At 41.6% G+C, this 14,275-nt stretch overlaps 6 non-coding genes across 6 annotated transcripts; all 6 read right to left on the bottom strand.

Moving 5' to 3' along the window:
* Nucleotides 1-9,216: 9,216 nt before the first annotated feature.
* Nucleotides 9,217-9,288, bottom strand: TRNAG-CCC (transfer RNA glycine (anticodon CCC)). The gene has a single exon. It is a non-coding gene; the product is annotated as a tRNA-Gly (tRNA).
* Nucleotides 9,289-9,384: 96 nt separating this feature from the next.
* Nucleotides 9,385-9,456, bottom strand: TRNAG-CCC (transfer RNA glycine (anticodon CCC)). Its single transcript has one exon. It is a non-coding gene; the product is annotated as a tRNA-Gly (tRNA).
* Nucleotides 9,457-9,552: 96 nt separating this feature from the next.
* On the bottom strand, nucleotides 9,553-9,624 carry TRNAG-CCC (transfer RNA glycine (anticodon CCC)). The gene has a single exon. It is a non-coding gene; the product is annotated as a tRNA-Gly (tRNA).
* A 1,173-nt stretch (nucleotides 9,625-10,797) lies between these two features.
* Nucleotides 10,798-10,869, bottom strand: TRNAG-UCC (transfer RNA glycine (anticodon UCC)). The gene has a single exon. It is a non-coding gene; the product is annotated as a tRNA-Gly (tRNA).
* A 1,519-nt stretch (nucleotides 10,870-12,388) lies between these two features.
* On the bottom strand, nucleotides 12,389-12,460 carry TRNAL-CAA (transfer RNA leucine (anticodon CAA)). Its single transcript has one exon. It is a non-coding gene; the product is annotated as a tRNA-Leu (tRNA).
* A 1,351-nt stretch (nucleotides 12,461-13,811) lies between these two features.
* Nucleotides 13,812-13,883, bottom strand: TRNAG-CCC (transfer RNA glycine (anticodon CCC)). The gene has a single exon. It is a non-coding gene; the product is annotated as a tRNA-Gly (tRNA).
* Nucleotides 13,884-14,275: the final 392 nt, after the last annotated feature.

Raw genomic sequence — 14,275 nt, 5'->3', positions numbered from 1 at the left:
TATGTAGCTGATTCACAGTACACATGTGTGCGTGCTGATAAGGGCAAATTGAGGACTCTTTCCTACAGGCAATTACATCAGGTTGAAAGAGCAGCGGCAAAAATGCCTTGTCATAGCAGCAGACAAGTTTTTGAAGCTGCTTGTGCCTCCAACGTCCCCCGAACAACAAGATGCAGGGTCCTTCAGAGGTTTGCAGCTGTGCATACGCCATCCTGTCGACCTCCTCTATCCACTTCACACAAGCAGAAACGGCTCCAGTGGGCCAAACATTACATGAAGACTGATTTCAAAACTGTTTTGTTCACGGATGAGTGCCGTGCAGCGCTCGATGGTCCAGATGGATGGAGTGGAGGATGGCTGCTTGATGGACACCCCACGCAAACACGGCTACAGCGCCAACAAGGAGGAGGTGGAGTAATGTTTTGGGCTGGAATCATGGGGAGAGAGATTGTCGGCCCCTTTAGGATCCCTGAAGGCGCTAAAGATGAACTCCATAATGTATGTGGATTTTCTCAAACAGCACTTCCTGCCATGGTTCAAGAAGAAGAACCGTGTATTTCACAGCAAGATCATTTTTCTGCATGATAATGCACCATCTCATGCTGCACATAAAACATCTGCATCTCTGGCTGATATGGGCATAAAAGGGGACAAACTTATGGTGTGACCCCCATGCTCCCCTGACCTCTACCCCATTCAGAACCTTTGGAGCATCATTAAAAGGAGTGTCTATGATGGCGGGAGGCAGTTCACATCTAAGCAACAGCTCTGGGAGGGTATTCTGTCCTCATGCAAAACAATTGAAGCAGAAACCATCCAAAACCTGACAAATTCAATGGACGAGAGAGTTCAGAAGCTCCTTTCGAACAAGGGGTCCTATGTGAAAATGTAACATCACCTAGAATAAAGTTTTGAGTTGAAAACTGTTTGATTTCAGTTTCTAACAACCTGCTAATGCTTATAATTTCAAAAATGACCATTTTTTTGGTCTTTATTAAAATGAAAAGGTTGATCGAAAAGTTTGGGGGATCTAAGAGTGTGGCAACCCAGTAGTCATGATTACTTCGAATTCTGACAATATGAGGGTCATGCTGCAGGTAGTGCAGCAAGAAGGCACTTATGTGTCTTGCGCATCTCGGAGCCCCAAAATTATTTTCCAGGCTAGATGCAGCTAAAAATTATTATTAATTTTAAATCTGGTGAAGCTTTAGTATAGATGGCCTAATAGGATCAGTGCTGCACACTGCTACAAAGCCCAAATTATTTTCCAGCCAAGATACAGATAAACATGATTAGTAATTTGAAAGCTTAAAACGGTTGGTAGGGTGATTTTAACCAATCATCAAGCTTTTACTCTCCCCAGGATGACACAGGGGTAGAAAAGTCGTTTCGGATCCATGATTTGTTCATCTTTATGAACGTGAGTCTGTCTACATTATCAGTGGAGAGCCGCGTGCGCTTATCTGTCAGCACACCACCAGCAGCGCTGAACACACGTTCAGACAGAACGCTGGCTGCGGGGCATGACAAGATCTCCAAGGCGTAAGTGGCTAGCTCCGGCCATTTATCCAGATTGGAAGCCCAAAAAGAGCCAGGGTCCAGTGACACAGTCGTGGCTTCAATGTTTACTTGGAGATACTCCTGTACCATCGTCTCTAGGCGTTGACTATGTGTCAGACTTCTTGTCTCCTGTGGCCTTGCAAAGGATGGGCTAAAAAAGTGGTGAAATGATTCCGCAAAATTGATGTTACCAGCAGATACTGTGGTTCTGTTACGGTTTGAGTGCTGAACACTTGACGGTCCCACGGTTGGCAAGTTGGAACTGTGAGATTCACTACGTGCACCACTGGTATTTTGTGGAAAAGCACATGTAAGATTCTGCAACAGTCTCTGCTGATACTCCTGCATGCGTGCATCCCTTTCTATGGCAGGAATAATTTCTGCAAATTTACTTTTGTACCGGGGATCTAACAGTGTGGCAACCCAGTAGTCAGGATTATTTCTAATTCTCACAATTTGAGGGTCATGTTGCAGGTAGTGCAGCAAGAAGGCACTCATGTGTGTTGCGCATCCAGGAGCACCAAGTCCCTGTTGTGTTGGTGGCGAGGTAACAATCATGCTTCCTTCCTCTGTCCTCTCCCCCCAACCTCGCACAACAAAAATGTGATCAAGTGTCTCCCTCATCTGATGAGTCTTCCATCAGTTCGTCCTCCACTTCTTCCTGGGCTCCTGCACCTTCCTCACTAGTTTGGCTGCTACTATGCGCCCTGGTAAAACCATCTCCCCCACCCTCACATGCCTGCCGCCTTGGTGCTGCCGACCGTCTGGACCTTGCAGATGTTAGCCCTTCCGCATACAACTCCTCCTCCTCTACTTCCTCCACCTCCTCTTGTGCCACCACCTGACTCCGAATTCTGTTTAACATGTGCTCCAGCATGTAAATCACCGGAATAGTCATGCTGATAATGGCATCGTCAGCACTAAACATCTTCGTCGCCATTTCAAAACTGTGCAGAAGGGTGCATAGGTCCCTGATCTGAGACCACTCCTCCAGCGTGATTTGCCCCACCTCTGGATCTCGTTGGCCCAGGCTATACGTCAGAACGTATTGCACCAGGGCTTGTCGGTGCTGCCACAGTCGCTGCAACATGTGCAGAGTTGAATTCCACCGGGTAGGCACATCGCATTTTAGCCGGTGAAGTGGCAGGCCCAACGACTTCTGTAGAGATGTAAGTCGCTGAGCTGCGGGCTGCGAATGGCGAAAGTGAGCACACAGCGACCGTGCCCTCTGCAGAAGGCCATCTAGTGTGGGATAGTGGGCTAAAAATTGCTGGACAACCAGGTTCAACACGTGAGCCATACAAGGCACGTGTGTGACATTGCCCAGACGAAGGGCCGCACCCAGGTTTGCAGCATTGTCGCACACGGCCTTCCCTTGTTTCAGGTCCAGTGGAGACAACCATTCATGAAATTGGTTCTCCAGAGCTGACCACAACTCCTCAGCTGTGTGACTCAAATTTCCCAGACATTTCAATGTAAAAACCGCCTGATGACGTTGAGCCCTACTGCCAGCATAGTAAGGAGGTGTGCAGGATCCCTTCTGCGCAGTTAGAAAGCTTGTGGCATGACCAGACAGGCTTTGGGTGCAGGTGGAAGACCGAGAGGAGGTTGAGGAGGCAGAAGCAGTGGAGGAACTTTGACATAAAGAGGATTGACGCACAACTCGTGGGGACGGCAAGACTTGGACAGCAGCCCCTTGTCCTGCTGTCACCATAGTTACCCAGTGCCCAGTCAGCGACATGTAACGCTCCTGTCCATGCCTACTCGTCCAAGTGTCTGTGGTGAAATGCACCCTGTCACACACAGAGTTTCTCAAAGAAGCGGTGATGTTGTGTGCGACATGCTGGTGGAGCGCAGGCACACCTTTCTTTGAGAAGTAGTGCCGACTGGGCATCTGGTACTGGGGCACTGCGACGGACATAAGGTCTCGAAAATCCTCTGTGTCCACCAGGCGGAAAGGCAGCATTTCTGTAGCCAAGAGCTTGCAGATGGTGAAATTCAACCTCTTAGCTTTCTCATGGCTAGGAGGAAATGGTCTTTTACTTGTCCACATCTGAGGGACCGAGGGCTGGCTATTGTGCTTAGACGGGGTTGATAAGGGTGTCCCCGGCAAACTGCCGGTCTGTGAGGAAGATGCAGGCGGACATGTTAGGTTGCCTTGATCCAAAGGTGGTGCTATCGATGTCGGACAGCGCTCAACACCAGCTGGTGTTACCACCTCCAAAGAAAATGATGACCTGCCAATCACGCTGGCTGTTGCGGGTAAAGAGGTGGCAGGTGTGCGCCCCAAAACAGGTGTGACTGCTGTCCCCCCAGTCACAGAGGATGAAGAGGCCGCGGATGCACAAGATATGGGAGACGGTGGTTGGCCCGGCCGGCTAGGCCGCATTGTAGCACACTGAGCTTCCCACTGCAACTTATGCTTCATGTCCATGTGCCGGTTCATGCATGAAGTACTCAAACTATGTATTTTTTGGCCTCTACTTAGCTTTTGCTGACAAATGTTACAGATAACACGAGTTGGGTCATCTTTATCGATCTGAAAAAATGCCCAGGCTATGCAAGGCTTAGCACCCATGCGACCTGAAGAGCCACCACGACTTGTGGTGAGAGGCAGAGTTGTGTTTGAGGATGCAGTTGTTGACGTGCTTCCAGTACTACGTCTCTGTCCAGGAAGGCGCAACCTGACCTCGTCGTCACTAGCATCTTCCTCCACCTCCTCTGCTGACCTCATCTCTTGGCTGACTGTGGGTTGACAGTAAGTGGGATCTCCAACCTCATCATCATCACCCTGTGCGTTATCACACCCGTCGTCCTCAGAGCCAACCTGTTCCTGCCCTGACAAAAAACTAAAGTTGTCGCTCCAATCAGGTATTTGAGTCTTATCATCGTCTTCCTCATTGTCTCCACCAACAGGAGTTACAGTTTGGGAATGAGGGTCTACATTATGGTCAGAACCTTCTGCGTCTGGTCCTGGATCCGACTCATAAAGATTCTGGGCATCAGTGCAGATCATTTCCTCGTCTGGATTCACAGAAGCGCTGGAGTCGACCTCTGATTCCCAGGCTATAGTATGAGTAAACAGCTCTGCAGACTCAACCATCTGTTCTACCTCATACTCAGACGGGCAGCTGGAGATTTGGGAGCTGTGAGGAAGCAAGTGCGATTGGGGTGACACCTTTGAGGACTGGAGTATTTGTGATGTTGAAGTTGATGTGGAGGAGAGCCCACTTAAAGGAGCACTTGATATCCGTTGAAGCACCTGCTGTTTTTGTGCCTCATCTGGAATTTGTAGCAATTGGCGTGGCCGTAAGAAAGGGATCTTATCACATTGTCCGCTAAAAGAAGTAGACATTTTAGTTTGGCTGGAAGATGGTCTTTCTTCTGCAGATGTTACTGTTGCTTTAACACCTACCCCACGGACACAACCTTTTTTCCCCTTCCCAACATGCCTATTCCCCTTTCCACCAGCAGCAGGCCTTTTTCCACTCATTTTGGTGGTTAACTAATTCACAACTCTGGAGTTGTTTGCACAAAAAAACAATGGATGGGAACCGAGCAGAGCTGAGTGGCCAAACTGTGGTATTAGGCCAAAACTATTGGCTGGGTTAGATGCAGAAAAAAATTATATTCAATTTGCAACCTGATGGAGGTCAGTATAGATGGACTAATAGAGAAAGTCCCACACACAGCTAGAAGCCCAATATTTTTTCAGAGGTAGATGCAGAAAAAAATTATTTTTAATTTGCAACCTGATGGAGATCAGTATAGATGGACTAAAAGAGAAAGTCCCACACACTGCTAGAAGGCCAAATATTTTTTCAGAGCTAGATGCAGATAAAAATTATTTTTAATTTGCAACCTGATGGAGGTCAGTATAGATGGACTAATAGAGAAAGTCCCACACACAGCTAGAAGCCCAATATTTTTTCAGAGGTAGATGCAGAAAAAAATTATTTTTAATTTGCAACCTGATGGAGATCAGTATAGATGGACTAATAGAGAAAGTCCCACAAACAGCTAGAAGCCCAATATTTTTTCAGAGGTAGATGCAGAAAAAAATATATTCAGTTTGCAACCTGATGGAGGTCTGTATAGATGGATTAATAGAACAAGTCCCACACACAGCTAGAAGCCCAATATTTTTTCAGAGGTAGATGCAGAAAAAAATATATTCAGTTTGCAACCTGATGGAGGTCTGTATAGATGGATTAATAGAACAAGTCCCACACACAGCTAGAAGCCCAATATTTTTTCAGAGGTAGATGCAGAAAAAAAATATATTCAGTTTGCAACCTGATGGAGGTCTGTATAGATGGATTAATAGAACAAGTCCCACACACAGCTAGAAGCCCAATATTTTTTCAGAGGTAGATGCAGAAAAAAATATATTCAGTTTGCAACCTGATGGAGGTCTGTATAGATGGATTAATAGAACAAGTCCCACACACAGCTAGAAGCCCAATATTTTTTCAGAGGTAGATGCAGAAAAAAAAATATTCAGTTTGCAACCTGATGGAGGTCTGTATAGATGGATTAATAGAACAAGTCCCACACACAGCTAGAAGCCCAATATTTTTTCAGAGGTAGATGCAGAAAAAAATATATTCAGTTTGCAACCTGACGGAGGTCTGTATAGATGGATTAATAGAACAAGTCCCACACACAGCTAGAAGCCCAATATTTTTTCAGAGGTAGATGCAGAAAAAAATATATTCAGTTTGCAACCTGATGGAGGTCAGTATAGATGGACTAATACAACAAGTCCCACACACAGCTAGAAGAACAATATTTTTTCAGAGGTAGATGCAGAAAAAAATATATTCAGTTTGCAACCTGATGGAGGTCTGTATAGATGGATTAATAGAACAAGTCCCACACACAGCTAGAAGCCCAATATTTTTTCAGAGGTAGATGCAGAAAAAAATATATTCAGTTTGCAACCTGATGGAGGTCTGTATAGATGGATTAATAGAACAAGTCCCACACACAGCTAGAAGCCCAATATTTTTTCAGAGGTAGATGCAGAAAAAAATATATTCAGTTTGCAACCTGATGGAGGTCTGTATAGATGGATTAATAGAACAAGTCCCACACACAGCTAGAAGCCCAATATTTTTTCAGAGGTAGATGCAGAAAAAAATATATTCAGTTTGCAACCTGATGGAGGTCTGTATAGATGGATTAATAGAACAAGTCCCACACACAGCTAGAAGCCCAATATTTTTTCAGAGGTAGATGCAGAAAAAAATATATTCAGTTTGCAACCTGATGGAGGTCAGTATAGATGGACTAATACAACAAGTCCCACACACAGCTAGAAGCCCAATATTTTTTCAGAGGTAGATGCAGAAAAAATATATTCAGTTTGCAACCTGATGGAGGTCTGTATAGATGGTTTAATAGAACAAGTCCCACACACAGCTAGAAGCCCAATATTTTTTCAGAGGTAGATGCAGAAAAAAATATATTCAGTTTGCAACCTGATGGAGGTCTGTATAGATGGATTAATAGAACAAGTCCCACACACAGCTAGAAGCCCAATATTTTTTCAGAGGTAGATGCAGAAAAAAATATATTCAGTTTGCAACCTGATGGAAGTCTGTATAGATGGATTAATAGAACAAGTCCCACACACAGCTAGAAGCCCAATATTTTTTCAGAGGTAGATGCAGAAAAAAATATATTCAGTTTGCAACCTGATGGAGGTCTGTATAGATGGATTAATAGAACAAGTCCCACACACAGCTAGAAGCCCAATATTTTTTCAGAGGTAGATGCAGAAAAAATATATTCAGTTTGCAACCTGATGGAGGTCTGTATAGATGGATTAATAGAACAAGTCCCACACACAGCTAGAAGCCCAATATTTTTTCAGAGGTAGATGAAGAAAAAAATATATGCAGTTTGCAACCTGATGGAGGTCAGTATAGATGGACTAATACAACAAGTCCCACACACAGCTAGAAGCCCAAAATTTTTTCAGAGCTAGATGCAGAAAAAAATTATATTCAATTTGCAACCTGATGGAGGTCAGTATAGATGGACTAATAGAATGATGCTATGCCCAAAAGATTTTACTTCACTAGGTGCAGTAAAAAAATTGGTATTCTATACACAGGTGGTATATCTTGCAACACAGATAGGCTACTCCACTGACTAACACACTCTGCAATAGGCCAAGAAGGATTAGCTTTGCTAGATTCAGCCAAATGCTGTGAAAAAAACTTGCACAGCACTGGCACAGACCTGCCTGGCAAAAACTGATAGGAACTGATGTAACCTAGTCCTGAAAAGGACTCCAATTACAATTAGTCTTTACTCCCACAATCTATCTATTTAAGAGCACAGACCTGCCTGATAAAAGTCGTAGGAAATGCTGTAACCTAGTCCTTAAAAGGACTGCAATCACAACTATTCCCTACTCCCAAGCTATCTGTATATTTGTGCGAAAATTGGCTTGAAATTAACAAGGTATAGTGCACACAGCAACAGCGGTGCCGTCTAACACGCAGCTGCAGCAGTGAGAAAATGGTGGCGACGGGGAAAATGGCTTGGTCTTATAGGGCAAGGACATGTGACATACACTGCCAATGACACATGCCCTTGCTTGTGTGAAAAAAAGCACTTCGCTCCGTGTGTGCGCTGCTGATGGGCTGACAGATTGCACCTCCCCACTGCAAATGCGGGAAAGAGAAAAAAAAATGGAGATCTTCATTGTTCCTGCAGAGATCCATCCCCTGCCCCTCCCCCCACCCCGCTGTACACTCAAACTGCGTATTAACATTAATTTTCATCATTACTGAGAAAAAATCCAGTTATGATTTTGGTGCACGAACAGTTATCGAACATAACCTCGAACAGCCGAATTTTTCTCAAATTGTTCGTGTTCGCCGAACGGCTCGAACACCGCCCAAAACAGCTCGAATTTGAGATTGGCGAACAGTTCGAGTAGAACAACGCTCATCTCTACTGAAGAGCAGAAGATCAGTTAGATGAGACAGTTGAAAAAAATCTAATAAATATTCTCTTCAATTTTTTTCTCATTTTCGTGGTTGCTAAACTCTAAGAAGAAAGAAGAGCCTGACACTTAACACGAATAATTAAAACAGACTAAAAGCATCACCAAATGTGAAAAACAATTCATGCGTTGGCCAGGAATCAAACCCGGGTCAATTACTTGGAAGGCAGCGATTCTCACCACTATACCACCAACACTTACAGAAGTCATGTTTTTTTCTTACATTTTCTGCACTAACAATACGAAATGATTAGTAAAAAGTAAGACGTGCCAGGAAAAAAAAACCCATATAAGTATTGCATTGACCAGGAATTAATCGCAGGTCAACTGCTTGGAAGGCAGGTTTGCTCACCACTATACCAAAAATGCTTAAGGTACCCAGCATTTTTTTCACATTTTCTGCACTAACCCTTCAAAATTGTTAGTAAAAATTATGACGTGCCTGAAAAAAAAACACACCCATGTTTTGCATTGGCCAGGAATCAAACCCGGGTCAACTGCTTGGAAGGCAGCTATGCTCACCACTATACCACCAATGCTTACAGGATCAGCTTTTTTTTTTACATTTTCTGCACTAACATTACAAAATAGTTTGTAAAATGTATGATATGCCAGAAATAAAACTACATAAGTATTGCATTGGCTGGGAATCGAACCCGGGCCAACTGCTTGGGAAGCAGCTATGCTCACCACTATACCACCAATGCTTACAGGATCAGCTTTTTTTTTTACATTTTCTGCACTAACATTACAAAATAGTTTGTAAAATGTATGATATGCCAGAAATAAAACTACATAAGTATTGCATTGGCTGGGAATCGAACCCGGGCCAACTGCTTGGGAAGCAGCTATGCTCACCACTATACCACCAATGCTTACAGGATCAGCTTTTTTTTTTACATTTTCTGCACTAACATTACAAAATAGTTTGTAAAATGTATGATATGCCAGAAATAAAACTACATAAGTATTGCATTGGCTGGGAATCGAACCCGGGCCAACTGCTTGGGAAGCAGCTATGCTCACCACTATACCACCAATGCATGAACCAACTTGACTGGTTTGGGATTATGGCTGTTAAATCTGCTAAAGTTTTACTTAAAAAAAGGAGGACTGAATATGTCTTGAAAGAGCCAAATACTAAAAAGTTTAAAAACAAGGCAAAGCATTGTCCAAAACTCAAAGATGAATTCTTCTGAATCAGCTATGGAGCTTTTCCGCCAATTCTTACAATTCTCTCAATTATTTTCACTTTTTTGCCAATAAGGTAACTAAACTCTTACCAAGAAAGAAAGTACACTATGAGCCTTAGCTCAAAAAGATTACAAAGAGTCAGCACCAGCGCCAAATTACCCCTAAAGACCTCTGCCATTTTTAACACTAACTCTAAAGACAGAGGAGTTTTTGGAATCAGTTATGTAGCTTTTAAACCTCTGCCTACAAATTCTCTCAATTAGCTTGGCTTTTTGCCAACTAAGGTAGCTAACGTGTTACCAAGAAAGAAATAAAAGCATAAGCCTTAGCACAGAAAGTGAAAAAGAGTCCAAACACCACCAAATGCAAAAAAACAATGAGTTCTTCAAGAATTAAACTATGGCCTATTGTTTTAAAAGCAACTACACCCACCAGCATAACACCAATGCCAACCCTGACAATGCTTTCATATGGGAGACTAACCCTACAAAGTGTTTAATCAACAACTGAAGAGCAGAAGATCAGTTAGATGAGACAGTTGAAAAAAAGCTAAGAAATATTCTCTTCAATTTTTTTCTCATTTTCGTGGTTGCTAAACTCTAAGAAGAAAGAAGAACCTGAGACTTAACACGAAAAATTAAAACAGACTAAAAGCATCACCAAATGTGAAAAACAATTCATGCGTTGGCCAGGAATCAAACCCGGGTCAATTATTTGGAAGGCAGCGATTCTCACCACTATACCACCAACACTTACAGAAGCCATGTTTTTTTCTTACATTTTCTGCATTAACAATACGAAATGATTAGTAAAAAGTAAGACGTGCCAGGAAAAAAAAACCCATATAAGTATTGCATTGACCAGGAATTAATCGCAGGTCAACTGCTTGGAAGGCAGGTTTGCTCACCACTATACCAAAAATGCTTAAGGTACCCAGCATTTTTTTCACATTTTCTGCACTAACCCTACAAAATTGTTAGTAAAAAGTATGACGTGCCTGAAAAAAAAAAACACCGATGTTTTGTATTGGCTGGGAATTGAACCCAGGTCAACTGCTTGGAAGGCAGCTATGCTCACCACTATACCACCAATGCTTACAGGGTCAGCTTTTTTTTTTACATTTTCTGCACTAACATTACAAAATCGTTTGTAAAATGTATGATATGCCAGAAATAAAACTACATAAGTATTGCATTGGCTGGGAATCGAACCCGGGTCAAATGCTTGGGAAGCAGCTATGCTCACCACTATACCACAAATGCATGAACCAACTTGACTGGTTTGGGATTATGGCTGTTAAATCTGCTAAAGTTTTACTTAAAAAAAGGAGGACTGAATATGCCTTGAAGGAGCCAAATACTAAAAAGTTTAAAAACAAGGCAAAGCATTGTCCAAAACTCAAAGATGAATTCTTGTGAATCAGCTATGGAGCTTTTCCACCAATTCTTACAATTCTCTCAATTATTTTCACTTTTTTGCCAATAAGGTAACTAAACTCTTACCAAGAAATAAAGTACACTATGAGCCTTAGCTCAAAAAGATTACAAAGAGTCAGCACCAGCACCAAATTCCCCCTAAAGACCTCTGCCATTTTTGGCATTTTTAACACTAACTCTAAAGACAGAGGAGTTTTTGGAATCAGTTATGTAGCTTTTCCACCTCTGCCTACAAATTCTCTCAATAAGCTTTGATTTCTGCCCACTAAGGTAGCTAAAGTGTTACCAAGAAAGAAATAAAAGCATAAGCCTTAGCACAGAAAGTGAAAAAGATTCCAAACACCACCAAATGCAAGAAAACAATGAGTTCTTCAATGAATTAATCTATGGCCTATTGTTTTAAAAGCAACTACACCAACCAGCATAACACCTATGGCAACCCTGACATTGCTTTCGTATTGGAGACTAACCCTACAAAGTGTTTAATCAACAACTGAAGAGCAGAAGATCAGTTAGATGAGACAGTTGAAAAAAAGCTAAGAAATATTCTCTTCAATTTTTTTCTCATTTTCGTGGTTGCTAAACTCTAAGAAGAAAGAAGAGCATGAGCCTTAACACGAAAAATTAAAACAGACTAAAAGCATCACCAAATGTGAAAAACAATTCATGCGTTGGCCAGAAATCGAACCCGGGTCAACTGCTTGGAAGGCAGCGATTCTCACCACTATACCACCAACACTTACAGAAGCCATGTTTTTTTCTTACATTTTCTGCACTAACAATACGAAATTATTAGTAAAAAGTAAGACGTGCCAGGAAAAAAAACCCCGCATAAGTATTGCATTGACCAGGAATCAATCGCAGGTCAACTGCTTGGAAGGCAGGTTTGCTCACCACTATACCAAAAATGCTTAAGGTACCCAGCATTTTTTTCACATTTTCTGCACTAACCCTACAAAATTGTTAGTAAAAAGTATGACGTGCCTGAAAAAAAAAAATAACGATGTTTTGTATTGGCTGGGAATTGAACCCAGGTCAATTGCTTGGAAGGCAGCTATGCTCACCACTATACCACCAATGCTTACAGGGTCAGCTTTTTTTTTTACATTTTCTGCACTAACATAACAAAATAGTTTGTAAAATGTATGATATGCCAGAAATAAAACTACATAAGTATTGCATTGGCTGGGAATCGAACCCGAGTCAACTGCTTTTGAAGCAGCTATGCTCACCACTATACCACCAATGCATGAACCCACTTGACTGGTTTGGGATTTTGGCTGTTAAATCTGCTAAAGTTTTACTTAAAAAAGGAGGACTGAATATGTCTTGAAAGAGCCAATTACTAAAAAGTTTAAAAACAAGGCAAAGCATTGTCCAAAACTCAAAGATGAATTCTTGTGAATCAGCTATGGAGCTTTTCCACCAATTCTTACAATTCTCTCAATTATTTTCACTTTTTTTTTGCAATAAGGTAACTAAACTCTTACCAATAAAGAAAGTACACTATGAGCCTTAGCTCAAAAAGATTACAAAGAGTCAGCACCAGCACCAAATTACCCCTAAAGACCTCTGCCATTTTTAGCATTTTTAACACTAACTCTAAAGACAGAGGAGTTTTTGGAATCAGTTATGTAGCTTTTCCACCTCTGCCTACAAATTCTCTCAATTAGCTTTGCTTTTTGCCAACTAAGGTAGCTAAAGTGTTACCAAGAAAGAAATAAAAGCATAAGCCTTAGCACAGAAAGTGAAAAAGAGTCCAAACACCACCAAATGCAAAAAAACAATGAGTTCTTCAAGAATTAAACTAAGGCCTATTGTTTTAAAAGCAACTACACCCACCAGCATGACACCAATGCCAACCTTGACATTGCTTTCATATTGGAGACTAACCCTACAAACTGTTTAATCAACAACTGAAGAGCAGAAGATCAGTTAGATGAGACAGTTGAAAAAAAGCTAAGAAATATTCTCTTCAATTTTTTTCTCATTTTCGTGGTTGCTAAACTCTAAGAAGAAAGAAGAGCCTGAGACTTAACACGAAAAATTAAAACAGACTAAAAGCATCACCAAATGTGATAAAATATTCATGCGTTGGCTGAGAATCGAATTCGGGTCAACTACTTGGAAGGCAGCGATTCTCACCACTATACCACTAACACTTACAGAAGGCATGTTTTTTTCTTACATTTTCTGCACTAACAATACGAAATTATTAGTAAAAAGTAAGACGTGCCAGGAAAAAAAACCTCGCATAAGTATTGCATTGACCAGGAATCAATCGCAGGTCAACTGCTTGGAAGGCAGGTTTGCTCACCACTATACCAAAAATGCTTAAGGTACCCAGCATTTTTTTCACATTTTCTGCACTAACCCTACAAAATTGTTAGTAAAAAGTATGACGTGCCTGAAAAAAAAAAACACCGATGTTTTGTATTGGCTGGGAATTGAACACGGGTCAACTGCTTGGAAGGCAGCTATGCTCACCACTATACCACCAATGCTTACAGGTTCAGCTTTTTTTTTTACATTTTCTGCACTAACATTACAAAATAGTTTGTAAAATGTATGATATGCCAGAAATAAAACTACATAAGTATTGCATTGGCCGGGATTCGAATCCAGGTCAACTGCTTGGGAAGCAGCTATGCTCACCACTATACCACCAATGCATGAACCAACTTGACTGGTTTGGAATTATGGCTGTTAAATCTGCTAAAGTTTTACTTAAAAAAAGGAGGACTGAATATGTCTTGAAAGAGCCAATTACTAAAAAGTTTAGAAACAAGGAAAAGCATTGTCCAAAACTCAAAGATAAATTCTTGTGAATCAGCTATGGAGCTTTTCCACCAATTATTACAATTCTCTCAATTATTTTCACTTTTTTGCTAATAAGGTAACTAAACTCTTACCAAGAAAGAAAGTACACTATGAGCCTTAGCTCAAAAATATTACAAACAGTCAGCACCAGCACCAAATTACCCCTAAAGACCTCTGCCATTTTTGGCATTTTTAACACTAACTCTAAAGACAGAGGAGTTTTTGGAATCAGTTATGTAGCTTT

This window comes from Phyllobates terribilis, unplaced genomic scaffold, assembly GCF_046119375.1.
Source record: "Phyllobates terribilis strain yellow unplaced genomic scaffold, ASM4611937v1 Scaffold_3__8_contigs__length_932513732, whole genome shotgun sequence".
NCBI lineage: Eukaryota > Metazoa > Chordata > Amphibia > Anura > Dendrobatidae > Phyllobates > Phyllobates terribilis.
This window is presented reverse-complemented; position numbering and strand designations above follow the sequence as displayed.